Source organism: Malania oleifera, chromosome 11, assembly GCF_029873635.1.
Source record: "Malania oleifera isolate guangnan ecotype guangnan chromosome 11, ASM2987363v1, whole genome shotgun sequence".
In the NCBI taxonomy this organism is placed as follows: domain Eukaryota; kingdom Viridiplantae; phylum Streptophyta; class Magnoliopsida; order Santalales; family Ximeniaceae; genus Malania; species Malania oleifera.
This window is the reverse complement of record NC_080427.1, coordinates 14,149,607-14,164,483: the sequence shown is the minus strand read 5'-3', so window position 1 is coordinate 14,164,483 and position 14,877 is coordinate 14,149,607.

Genomic DNA, 14,877 nt, shown 5'->3' with positions numbered 1-14,877 from the left:
TGTGGACACCAAATATATTATATTACCTAAAATATTAAACTTACCATAATAAATAATACCTTATATATTAACATACTAAAAGTATCATAATAATAATAAATATATAGTATTACTTAAGACGCTATATTAAAAGTTACCTAAAATACTAAATTAGATGTATGATGTTACTTATAAATTCTAAGTTGTTAAATACCTAATATGACTAACATTCTAGAATACTAAATACACACACAATTATAGTTCTAAAATACCACATATACTACAACTAATCTACTAAAAATCTTAACATGATATATAACATAACCAAAATTCTAAAATACTAATAATATAATACAAAGTTAACATGCAATATAAGCATGAATAAAATAATTAAAAAAAATATCTTACACATAAGAACCACAACAAGATAACAACCCGAAATCTAAGAATACATATTACACATGCAACTTGAATATTACGCACTAAAAATATGACAACAGAAATTATTACATTTAAATATTACAAATGAAATCTTACCTTGGCAATAAAAAGAAAAAAAAAATCCTACAATCATGAAGATAAACAAATTAGTGTTTATAAATACGGACATTAATTATTAAAAATCCTAAAACAATAACCAAGAAAAATTTAAACTTTACAACCAAAACATGTGTATGCTGTGTGTGTTTTACTGTGTGTGCTATGTGTGTGTGCAGTGTGTGTGCTGTGTGTGTGTTTTTGTGTGTGTGTGCAGTGTGTGCTGTGTGTGTGTGTGCAGTGTGTGTTTTGCATGTGTGCAGTGTGTGTTTTGCAGTGTGTGCTGTGTGTGTGTGTTGCTGTGTGTGTGTGCAGTGTGCGTTTTGCAGGATATACACATAGATACAGAAGCAAAATAAAAAAAAAAAAAAAACTCAAACTTTATGTAATAAAACACAAGCTGAATCAATATATGTATATATTTGTATGTGTGTGTATGTATATACAGCAGAGGGGCAGGGAGGTACTTACAGTGGAGGTACTTGCAGAGGGGGGATACCGCCAGAGAATTGGGGCTGGAAACGGTGATGACAACAAGGGCTGCCGGAGACGACGACGGTGGTGGAGGACAGCAAGGACCGCCGGAGACGACAACGACGGTGAAGTTTCCAACGGCTCTCTCCTACAGCAGTAGACTGTTGTGATGGAATGGAGGAGAATGACTGGAGATGGCGACGATGTTGGTTGCTGGGCTGGTATGATGATGGAGTAGGATCGCGATGGCTGTGGCGGAGTGACACCGGAGTTGGAGGTGACGCCGGAGAACGGGGTCGTGGGCGATGGCGGTAGTTGCTGGAAGGTGACGGTGGTCTGGTGCTGATGGTCTCGGCGGCAGGTTGCTGCAAGAGCTCGTGACTGCTGTGCAGGGCTCTGTGATGATGAAAGATGGGTGAGTGGGATGGAGAGAATGAGGGAGATGGATGAAGAGGAAGAAGAGTAAGATGGGGTTGCTGCGCAGCTAGATTTTTTTTTCTGTTCTGGCTTCTTCGCTGGGCCCCCCGTGTGTTTGTGCTATCTGCCCCCCTTGGCTCCTTGCGCCCCCCCCCCCCTTTATAAAATTTTTGCCAACCCTAGCGCCCCCTTCTTTTCCTTTTTCATTTTTTCTTTTTCTTTATTTTTTATATTTTTATGGTAATAATAGATATGGTAATAATGATAATAAAAATAATAATAATTAGTAAATAAAGTAATAATACTAATATTAAAAGCAATAATTAATAATAATAATAATAATAGCAAAATAATAATAATAATAAAGTAATAATAATAATAATAATAATAATAATAATAATAATAATAATAATAATAAATATATCCAAAATAATAATAGTAAAGTAATACTAATAATACTACTAGTAATAATAATAAATAATACAAATAATTATAAGAAAGTAAAAATAAAGATAATAAAAATACTAATAATGAGAAAAATAATAAAAATAATAAATAAAAATAATAGTGATAATAAAATAATAATAATATTAATAAGGTAATAATAATAATAATGAAAATAAGAATATTCCCCTTGTTCTATTTGGCTAGGGCAAAAATAAGGTGTCTATAGGAACTTGATTGCGTATTGATGCAACATGGCAGGGTAGTGGCGTATGCGTCTAGGTAGTTGAAAGAATATGAAAAGAACTACCCTACACACGATCTTGAATTGGTTGTAGTGGTATACACATTGAAAATTTAGAGGCACTACTTGTACGGCGAGCAGTGTGAGATTTTTTCCGACCACAAGAGCTTAAAGTATTTCTTCACACAGAAGGAACTGAATATGAGGCAGAGAAGGTGGTTAGAGTTAATTAAGGATTTTGATTGTACCATCAGTTATCACCCAGGAAAAGCAAACATGGTAGCTGATGCGTTGAGCAGGAAATCCAGGGAACCAGTGTTGGCAGCTATGGAGATCCAGTATCCGATCATAATGGATCTGGAGAGATTCGACATTGAATTAGTTAAGAATGGTTCTCAGGCTCACATTGCCAGTTTAGTGGTGCAACCTATTCTGCATGAGAGAATTAAAGCCGCCTAGAAGGAAGACCCATAATTAGCAGAGGTGATAGATAGAGTACAGAGTGGTCAAGGGGAGGAATTCAGTATTGCAGATGATGGAGCTTTGCAGTTCTGTTCCAAATTATACGTTCCTGCCGATACTGAGATCAGGAAGACTATTTTAGAGGAGGCTCACAGATCTTTGTATACAATTCATCCCGGTAGTACGAAGATGAACAGAGATCTGCGAGAGTCGTATTGGTGGAGTGGTATGAAGAGAGAGATTGCCAAGTATATAGCCCAGTGTTTGACGTGCCAGTAGGTAAAGGTTGAGCACTAGAGGCCAGCAGACCAGTTGTAGCCATTATTTATCCCAGAGTGGAAGTGAGATCATATATCTATGGACTTCGTGTCAGGACTGCCGACGACATTACATGGCTAGAATGCCATTTGGGTGATTGTTGACCGTTTAACTAAGATCGCCGACTTTATACCTATTAAGGTCAGCTACACCCTCAACTGTTTAGCGAAGATCTACATTCAGGAGATAGTTCAAACTCATGGGGTGCCGGTATCGATTGTGTTAGATCGAGACCCGCGTTTTATGTCACGTTTTTGGAAGAGTCTACAGGAAGCAGTAGGGTCTCAGTTGTCATTTAGCACGACATTCCATCCTCAGTTAGATGAGAAGACTGAGAGGACAATACATACATTAGAGGATATGCTCCGTGCGCGTGTATTGAATTTTGGGGGTAGTTGGACTCAGTTCATGCCATTAGTAGAATTTGCATATAATAACAGTTATCAAACCAGCATTGGCATGACACCGTTTGAGGCTTTATACGGTAGGAGATGCCGTTCACCTTTTTTTTGGGATGAAGTGGGTGAATAACGAGTAGTGGGGCCAGAGCTTGTGCAGCAAGCGCGTGATAAGGTTTGGCTTATCAGAGACAGGATCAGTGCAACTCAAAGCAGACATAAAAGTTATGCTGATAATCGCCGCAGGAATCTGGAATTTGATGTGGGTAATCATGTGTTTTTGAAGATAGCTCCAATGAAAGGGGTTGTGCGATTTGGGAAGAAGGGTAAACTTAGTCCTAGGTTTATCGGTCCATTTGAAATTCTAGATAAAGTGGGGCCGGTAGCCTATAGGCTAGCTTTACCACCTGTGTTTTCCAGGATCCACGACATATTCCATGTTGCTATGTTGAGGAAATACATTCCAGATCCTTCTCATATCATCAGCTATGATGAATTAAAGTTTAGTGATTCACTGGTGTATAAGGAGATACCCATACAGATCTGGATAGAAAAGTACAGGAGCTACGTAATAAGAAGATACTTCACGTAAAAGTTTTGTGGAGGAATCATGCAATTGAAGAAGCTTCCTGGGAATCCAAGGATCGGATGAGGCAGATGTATCCGTATTTATTCCAAGAAGTTTGATTGGGTAAAATGTAAGTAGTTAGGTAGTATTTCTTTTGCAGGTACATGTAATGGTTTAATTAGTGTAACATTTTAGTTTTGGGAGAATTTTCCTTTTGTATATGTAATCTCCCAGAACTCGGAATGTAACCATGGTATTCCTTCGCCATAAGTGAGGGTGAGTAATAAAATAAGTAGACCCCTTTTCTTATTAGGGGATGACGAGTTACGTGAACAGTAAATTTCGAGGATGAAATTTTATAAGGAGGGGAGAATGTAACGACCCGAAGAATAATGGTATTTAAATAATAAAAGAAAGGGAAATGGAAATCGAAAATAGAAGGAGGCATGCATTCGCCAACAACATTGCATTTTGGAAGGAATAAACCGAGAGAAATTTTCAGGACCTCATCAACGAGCACAGGGGATTCGTCGACGAGGGTATAAGAGGACCTCGTCGACGAAGGAAAGATTCGTCAATGAGGAAATACTGAGAGAGGTTTTAGGTAGTTTGAATTTCATCGATGAGGAGTGGGTTTCATCGATAAAATTATTAAAAAACTCGTTGACGAGATGACGTGGCTTGTCGACGAATCCAACCCTATAAATAGTGAAGAACTCGAATTTTTGATGGAAATTAAGCGCATAAACCCTCTCTCTCTCATCCTACAACCCTTCCCCCTTCTCTCTTCGATTTCGGGCTGGATTTCCACCGGTTTGACGATCAGAAGCCACCATGACGCTCCTGGGAAAGTTCTCTGCAAGTTTGCCAGAGTGGATCGTCAGTGGGGCTGAGTTGGAAACAATCCCAAATCCAGGGTAAGACTTTCTACTCAATATTTGGTTATTTGACAGTTGTAGGAAATGTTATATGCGTAGAAATACTGAACTTTAGTTCTGGGGAATGCTGTTTCCAGGGTGTTGAGTTAGGAACCTTGCGGGTGCGGGACAAATTTTCTTAGGGGCTCTTCAAGAATCAGGTAAGGGGATAAACTAAGCTAGTTCTTTTTAAGAAAATGTATGTATATATAGCATTTGATTTCAGGAAAGTAAATATGTTCATATATATGATTTATATTTGGGAAAATACTATTGAAAATGATGATATGTTAAATATACAAATAACCTGTTAGTGTGGCATAAGTAGAAATTGTTATGAAATACTGTTTTCTGGGAATGTGTTAATTATACAAATTTTTATAATGGAAAACTGGTGTATGGAACGAGATTTTGATATATTAGCCGGCGTACGGGTCGAGCTATGTGTATGATTTGTCGGCGTATGGGCCGATCTATGTGTATGATTTGCCAGCGTATGGGCCGTGCTATGATATGATTTGTCGGCGTACGGTCCGAGCTATGGTAAAATGTGTAATACCGGCGTACGGGTCGATGATTTTCATGATATAGATATATATGCAAAATGATATGATTGATTTGATAAATAATGATATGAAATATCCATGTATCACAATTTCAGTATATGTTATATGGTATCAGAACCTGGTTGGCTTGGTTTAGGTTAGCACTTGCACGGTACCGTTGCTATGTGTCCATGGTCTTCGTGATCATGATATCTGCGTTAACGCCGCTGTACGGAGTGGTGTGAGATTGGATGGTCGATGTGGTTTTTAAGAAGTTTGTGAGCACCCCTCGTGTATGGACCAGGTCAGGCAGACCCATCAGACTTATAGACTATACTTTTAACTTGACAGTGGTCGGCCAACCATTGTCAGGTCCCGCTTTCGGGCCACACAATCCAGTCATGTGGGGGTAATACATGAGAACAGCCAGCTAACCTATCAGGAATGTTTTTATATTATTATTATATGAGATGAGATATGTTTATGAAAATGCAGTATGTTCTGCCATGTTTTGATGATATATATGTTTTCCCAGATTTGACAAAATAGTTACTGAATATGTTATGTATGGTATGTATATAACATGGAATACTTATATTGCCACACACTGGTATTTGTTTATTTTCCTTATTGAGAGGTGTCTGACCCCAAAATTTTATAAACTTTTCAGGAGCCAGAGATAGGAGAGCGGAAAAAGCCTCGCTGATCTAGTGTTGTTTATTTGCCCTCTTTGAAGGGTAAGTTTTAGTAGGGACAGTTGGATTTTGTGGGAAATGTCCCTAGATTTTATTTTTGGGATGTATATACTAAAATACAGTGGATATAGTAACTATGGTATTTATGGTAATGTGATGGATGTTTTCATATTTATAATATTGTGATTATGTTGCTGCTTAGGCTTCCCTTATGTGTTCTGATTTGTCCCAGGTACCCACGGGTCTTGGTGGATTATGATTTGCTGAGCTGGGATTTGTGATATTGATTTTATTTTGAAAAAAAAATTGTGGAAATTAAACAAGTCCTCACATTAATGCTTGATGTTTCTGTTGCTATGATGAGTATTTTAGTGCTATATCAGTTTTTGTTGTGCATCTCATTGCTATATATATGTAAATAAGTTTGTTATGTTTCGGGTTGTCTCTTAGTTTGTTTTTTCTTTTTTTGGTATGTATCTCAACATTACTTATGACACTATGTACACCTATGGTTCTATATGAATATCTTTTTTTTGTATGAATTTGTGTCTACTTTGGACTTGGCCTTGTTATTTTTTTATTTTTTTTTTCATTGATGTCAAAAGGGGGGAAGGATTGAGCAAATTTGAGAGTAAATTTGCAAAGCAAAATTGAGAAAGTTGCAAAATTGAGAATGATATATAAGAATGCTGTTATATGATGATATGCTGACATATGTTAAAATGCTGATATATGAAATGAATCTGATATATTTTTGACAAATGAGATCTTGCAATATGAACTTCCATGCAATCTGAAACTGAAGTTGATACTATTTGAAACACTATCATATGGATGATTATTATACTTTCGAAACATTGTTAAAATATGCTTATTGTAAGGGGAGCCTTATTAAGGTTCACTAACTTTTGCTCCTTATTTTTCATCATCAAAAAGGGAAGATTGTTGGTCTAACATGGCTTACTAATCTTATTTTGATGATAACAAATTAAAGGTAATTTAACATGTTTTGGTGAAATTGATGATACTTTAGGAATCAGATTTTTTAAACGTTCAAGTAATCACGAAGCTCATTGCAAGACTACATGAAAAGGAAATGAAAGCTTAGAGAACATGAAAGCATGAATTCCAAAGATAACTTGATGAAAGTTTAGAGGATTGAAACTTAAAGGCAAGATGAACTCAGCAAATGACAAGCATGAAGACTCCAAGCTTAGAATATGTTTAAGTCATAAGAGAGTCTCTATGTAAGTACTTCAATTCAAATGATGATATGGTTGGATTTGAAACTTATTAGGAAAATCGTTGACTTATAGACCATATTTTGAAAAACACTGAAAAATATTTTTCAAAAGTCTTAAATTACTTTAGGGAAAATAAAAGAGCATAAAAGAATTTGGAAATAAAGTTGAAAATCAGAAAAGTAGTCTCTCTAAGCGATTGACACTTATGTAGAATGAATTTGGGAAAACCTAAGAGGACCTAGGCAATTCACTCTTGACAACCCAGTCGGCTGACACCTTAATGCCTTTAAATTTTTAGTGTTTCTAATGACCCCGGCGACTGACCCTTCGTGATCCAATCGACTGAGTCTTTGAAAATTCAAATTTTAAAGTTAGCGGAAAGTTTTCAAAATTGAGTTTTTAAAAAATATTCGTTATGAAAACTTGGGAAACACTCCAAGTCACTTGGGGAACACGAAATTAACCTTTTTACATCTATAAATACCCCCCCCCCCCCAAGACAAAGTTTTTGAATATGTTAGTTTTGGTACAATCCCAAGAGTGGGGTGAATTGGTATTTAAAAATTTTATCTCTTAGGTCAATTCACTAACATCAGTATTACACAAGCCTAGGGTCAATCTATGCAATTAATAAATAAACATACACGTGCAGTAATAGTAAAGTGCGGAAAGGTAAATAGTACATGCGATATGTTAACGAGGTTCGACCAAATTGCCTACGTCCCCGCCTTGGCTAACAAGCACAAAAATTACCACTATAGGCTCACTTAATGGGTGGAGAGACACCTAAACAATAAGGTTAATTAGCATAGGGCTAACCTCAACCTTTACAACCAGATTAATTAACATAGGGCTGACCTTAACCTACACAATCCTTCCCGAGCTGGATTACCACCCCCTCAGGCCATGCTTGGAAATACAACAGTAAGTTTATAATAAAATGGTACAGTGATTATGCTTTCATGTAAAGTAGATATGTACCCAATATAAGCGCAATGACATACACATTAACAATGTAGGTAAATGTAAGCGCAGTGATGTGTATATATGTGCAAATAACACTCAACAAGATATGATCACAATAATGTTCAAGAGCGTTCTAAACAATCAATACCTTGGAATTTAAGCAAAGCACAAATCAATAGCAAATAAGTATTCTAAAGATATCAATCGGATATTCAAACTAATTCAAGAAGATTTTCTTCAATGAAATAGGCACACTACTAGTTTGAAAATATTTTACTTGTTTGAAAATATCTTTGCACAACAAAAAGCAAAGCTATTAGACACTTGCAATAACAATGCAAATATCAAAAGCTTACTAGGTTATCCTAACACAAGATTTATAGTATGAAAATCTGTGGGATAAACCTAAGCTAAACTCCCTAAAAAATAATATCTTAATCACACAAGCGCATTGGGAGTTTTAGCACTCACTAACAATCACAAGCACACTCTATCACAATCTCAAAATGTATCAAAGGAATGGAAATTTGAGAGTATTTGGACAATAAGAGTGTTTTCAAAAGAGAGGATTATTGGCTAATGATTTTTGCTAATCTCACACTAATCCTCACAAATGAAACCATATATATAGGCCAAGACCAAAATATAACCGTTTAGGACCTATTAGGTATTATTAGAAAAAGTTCTAAAATGCTTAGGGAGTATTAACCCAAATTAACTTAATTTACCGCAGTTAAATTATTTTTAACCTGACGAGGTTTGGGTGGCTAAACCGTGGTTCGGTCGCCCGAACAGACACAGTTATAAATGTCCTTTAAATTAGCTCGGTAGCCTGAGTGTAGGTTCAGTAGCCCGAACAAAAGTCATAAACATTTGTTTGTAGTTTTGGGTGCCCAATCCTAGGTTCGGTTAACCGAACCAGGCAATTTGGTTGCCCGAGCCCTATTTTGAACATGATCATTTGGGCGCCCGGGTAGTTGAAAAGGAACCTGACACAGGTTCGGGTGCCCGAGGGAGATACGCTCAAAATATGTGTTGATTTAGGTGTAATCCCAAGAGGGAAGGGGGTGAATTGGGTATTTTAAAAAAATATTTGAAACTTATTTACCAATTAATCCCTATTTCTATGTTTCACTAATTAATGGCTGGAATTTGATGCTGATTCGAATTACTAAATCAATGAATTCCTTTTTACCCAATTAAGGGCGTGTAAAGTTATTCAACATACACAAGCAAATTGGAAATTGAAATATGATGCGAAAAATAAAAAGGATAAGGGAAGAGAGAATGCAACCACGATTTTACGAGGTTCAGCCAACCTGGCCTATGTCCTCACCTTGAGCTACCCACTCAAGGATTCCATTAAAATCTCTACTCCTTAAATTGGGACGGAGCTTCCCTTACAATTCACTGCTTACAAGAGGTACAACTCCCTCATAATCCGCTGCTTACAAGAGGTACAACTCCCTCCTAATCCATTGCTTAAAAGAGATACAACTCTCTCCTCAACCCTGGTTCACAAAACAAACCTTGAATACAATTTAATTTGCAAAACACTCAATGTTACTTCTAACAAAGCTAGTGAGTACAATTCAAAGTCTTAGTACATAATCATATGATAAAACTTGAAGCTCGGTATGAATGAAACGATAACATCATTTTATGAATGGAATGCTTCAATACACAATTTCCCTCTTTAACCAAAACTCCCAAGTAATGATATATTTAAAACACTTTGGAAAATTTTAGGGTTCTTAGTTCACTTTGCAAAAATGCACAAATATATTTGATGTGAACTTATTAATAAAAACTTTGTCTTGAATATTAAATCAATCAAAATCACAAAGCTTTTTTTCAAATATTCAATCACAACACGACCTTTGCAATATGCAAATATATATATATATATATATATATATATATATATATATATATGTATTCCAAAGATAAAAAAAAAAATGTAATCTATTTCAGAAAATATCCTTCAACAATATATGTATTTAAGAACTCCAAGGATATCTAATCAAGTGGATTTGTAATATTAAAAGTATTGAGTCTTTGAATGAAAAAACTCACTTGAACCTAAAATATTTAATCAATAGCTAAAGCTCTTTTCAAGTGGTAATCTTATCAAAGTGATTTAATATATATATGCACACTTAAGATCAACCTCTTAATACTTAATCAAAAATAGATTTTGCAATACTAAGCTCTATGAAAAATATATATATATATATATATATATATACATATATATATTCTTGAATAAAAAAATATTCAACCAATATCTAAAAACTTTCTCAAGTAATGATCTTGTCAAAAGCAATCTTTATATGTTTATGCAAACTCAAGATCAAACTTTCTAATGATATTCAATAACAAGTGATGGGATGAGAAACTCTTGAAAATATTAACTTGAATGATCAAAGCTCAATACTAGAATGAAAAACAAGATGAGTAAACGAGTTCCCTTCGAGATTCTGAGTTGATTTGCCCAAGCTCAATGAGTAGAAGTTGAAGTGTAGGCAATTGTATAGCAATAAGAGCAAGTTTCTCAATATTCTTTCAATAATATGTATTCTTCTCTTTTACATTGTTCTTGTCTTTTGTCTTAGCTCACACTAGGGTTTAGATGATGTATATATAGGTGCTTTACCCTTAGAATTGATCTCAACCGTTGAATCAAAAGATAGCTCGCGTGTTTACACAATAAAAATTAAATTTTTAATCTTTCCAGCAAGTTCAAACGACTGAGGTCAAGGGCCCAGATGACTAAAATCATTTTTATCCTTCAAAAAGATAGCATGGACACAGGGTCTGACGACCGAGGTCAAGGGTCCAGACGACCGAAGTGTCGAGTTTAGACGACTAAGGTCAAGGTTTAGTCATCTGAGGTGCTTCGACTAGTTTTTGTTTTTCCCAAATAAATCTTCAGACGACTAAGCTTATTCTTCAGATGTCTGAGGAAATTCTTCAGTCAACCAAACTTAAAGTTCAGTCAACCGAAGTCTCAATTTTTGCATATTTACTCTCCAATTCAAAAATCAGTTTTGCTTTCTTTCTTTGCTCTTTTATAAAAACATTTTCCAGGGTTTTGACATTTTCTAAGTCCATGAATATCCCCTAATGATGTTCATGAAATGCATGAGTCCTAAAGTCATTCTAGGATATGATTTGAGCCTCAAATTAAATCATACGAAAATGTAAATACATGAGATCTAAGTAAGCATTCCCAAGATGTGCTCGAACTTTGTCGTTTGCATCTTGATTATTATACTCTTTGAGTTCTATGGATCTTACCAAGATATGTGTGCTTTACTTTAAGGCTTTCATGACTCATTATCCTTCCGTGCATGCTTAATATAGTTTCTATTCACTAACTCAATGAATAGATCAAATACCAAGTGACTTGTCATTATCAAAACCGGATAGGACTTATAGAGTCAACAATATGTTCGGTCGCCCAAAGCATGGTCAAACTGTTGACTTCTCAACAGTTCAGGCGCCCGAGGTGATTTTTTCACCTAAGGTTCAGTCGCACAAGCTCTCTCATACTTTCCCTATTTTGTCCAATTTTATTTCAATTCCGTCCCCTGATAATATAAGTGATTACAGGGACTTTGTGCATAATGTGTAGGAACCTAGGGTCTTTTCAAGTACGCTTAAAAACCTGGCGTCGGTCGACCGAAGGGTGCCCTAAAGCCATTCGGTCCCTATGGTCAAACTACGGTCTTTTGAGCTTACAAAACCTACATGCATGACATACAGAGATTATTACAGACCGTTTCTCCTAATTACTATTACAGACCCTCATTGAATTAAAATGAATTACAATCATTGATTTGATAATACAAATTAAAGTCTTCAGGGTCTTCATGCTTTACTTTCATGTAGCATCAATTTGTTTGCTAATATAAACCTGCACACAAACTAGATAGACATTAAATACCAGAGTATTTGTCATAATCATAACAGGGCATGACCCATAGGGTCAACAGAATATACCAAGGAATACATGGCAATCAAAGCTTTCTTGCTTACAATACTTTCAAAGCTCTCTTGCTCACATACTTGCTGAAGTTCTCTACTGAGTTTTGTTATGAAATCCTCACAAATCTCTGAGCATATACTAAATTATTTCCAGAAAGAAAGAAGCTCACGGTGATATACTTCTAAAGCTTCAAATTTCTCCATTGTTATTTTGAATTGAATTATATAGTTGTGCTCTATTTTTGTACTAATTAGCTTTTGTAGAGAGTCTCTTTGTACACCAAATTTTTTTTTGTTTTTGTAGACGGTTCGGGTTTTTGAATCGTTGATTGGACTGAGCATGGGGTATCGCTTGGAGAGGAGGACTCTATCCTATTGAAAGAGGGATTTTAAGGTTGCTCCTACCCGTTAAAGGAGTGTATAAGGTTGCTCCTACCCATGAAGGAGTGGAATAGTGAATCTTTGGCCGTGTTGCCTAAGGTGAGGATGTAAGTAGGGATAGTCGAACCTCGTAAAACTTGCGGTGTCACTCTCTTCCCTACTCTCATTTAATTTTCTACTCATATAAATTGCGTGATTGAATATTTAATTTTCTACACATATAAAGTACGTGGATTGGATATTAAATAGGCTGAAAATTAATATTGGGATTGCAGAAACCGAAAGGGAGTACGTTGGTTGATCAATACTTATTGCGGAAACTATAAGGGAGTATGTTGATTGATTAACACCCAAGACTCATTAATTAATTGAAAGTCATTTGTTTAAATTCTGAGTTTTGGAAGAGTGGTTGGAAATTTATATTGTGCTTCATATTGAGAAATCAAGTCTATTAATATAGGGCATTTATCAGCAACATACTTAAACTCAACATTGACTTAATCAATTGCTGAATATTGGAAGCATTGCAGAAATTATTCTATATTGTGAATCTTGTCTTGGTTGAATTAAATTGCTAAAAGAATTTTTTAAAATTCACAAAGCATTCAATTTGGTATACTCATACTCATTCATAGAGGTTATAACTATATTAGTTTTCTGTTGTACTTATTATTAAAAATCAATCTTGCATGAGTGATTGCTGAAATCAAAATAAGTTGAGACACAATTAATTAAAGAAGGTATAAAGAAATTTTTTAAAATCCCAATTCACCCCCCTCTTGGGAGTACACTTTCCTTTTCATGGACTCCACTAGGTCCTTGATAATTTTACAAATGAGTTTTAAGGGCATGTGTTTGTGAATGATGTGGATATGATATGGGATTTTATAAATTTTATGTATGTGTTTTTGGGGCGCTACATCACAAATCCTCCATGCTTAGGTGTGATGGAAGCGAACTTGGCCTTGTCACCCGTCATGTGCCTTGAGTAGCCACTATCCATGTTCCATTTGTGAAGCACACCTATAAGAAATACTTAGGTAACTACTTTTGGTACCCAAATTTTCTTGGGTCTTTTGGGGTTAGTACCTAATTCTCCCTTGATTTTCTAGACCTTCTTAATTTTAGTGTCCTTATTCTTAAAAGGACAATCGAATTTAATATGACCTTTCTTTTTGCATTTAAAACATGTGGTATGTCTATAGGAATCTTTAGAGGGGATATAATATTTTGACTCCTTTCCAAAATACCCCATATAAAGATTTTTCTATTTTAGGTTTTCCTTTCTATTAAAGCTAAGACCTTCCTTGCCTAAAGATTTTCGTTGAACAACAAGGAGTTTCTCAAAATTATTTTGGCCTTCAGTAAATTTATAAATAATTTTGGAGTTATCCTCCTATTTTCTTTCCAACTCTGCAAATTTCAAATCCTTTTCTTTCATTAAAGTAGAATGAGAGTTCTTTTGATTTTCCAAAAAATTTGACAATTCTTTGAATTTATTGTTCAAATCCACATTTTTCTTAGTTAGTTTCTCAAGTACTTTAATAACATGCAAATATTCCTATTGCAATTCATTAAGTAGGCATGCTATTATCACCAAAATCATCACTAAAGTAATATGAAGATAAGGAACATGATGAATTTAGCTCATGGCCGCTATGTGCCATTAGGAACAAATTTGCGACTTCATTGTCGCTGGATTCAATGTCCGAGCTGCTGGTACTATGTTTATCCCAAGAAATGGCTTTCATTGCCCTTTTCTTATTTTTTAAGTCCTTCTTTAGAAAAGGGCATTCTGGTTTGATGTGCCTGATTTCATTACAATTATAGCAAATTGGAGGATTAGATTTTCGCTTTCTCTTGCTTGACACTCCTTTTTTTAGATCTCGAGCCCCGAAATTTTCTGTTGGATCTCTTGTTCTTCTTGAAGAACTTGTTGAACTTCTTGGTTAGCAAGGCTATGTCCTTGTCAGGCTCCTGATTACTCTCCTCACTGGAACTACACATTGAGGCTTTGAGATCTATACCTTTCTTCGTTATGCTATGCTCATTCATCCTTTCATTGTAGCCATTTCTTATGTGATCCTATGAGCTCATCTAGTGTCATTGCTTTTAAATTCCTTCTTTTAGCTATGACAGTAGCTTTTGGGTCCCAGATTAGAGGTAGACCCCTGAGTATTTCCCTAATCTTTTCATACGTAAGGTAAGTCTTACCAAGAGCATATAAAGAATTAGTGATGTGTGTGAACCTAGTGTACATGCCTTGTATGGATTCACTAGCAGTCATTCTAAATGCCT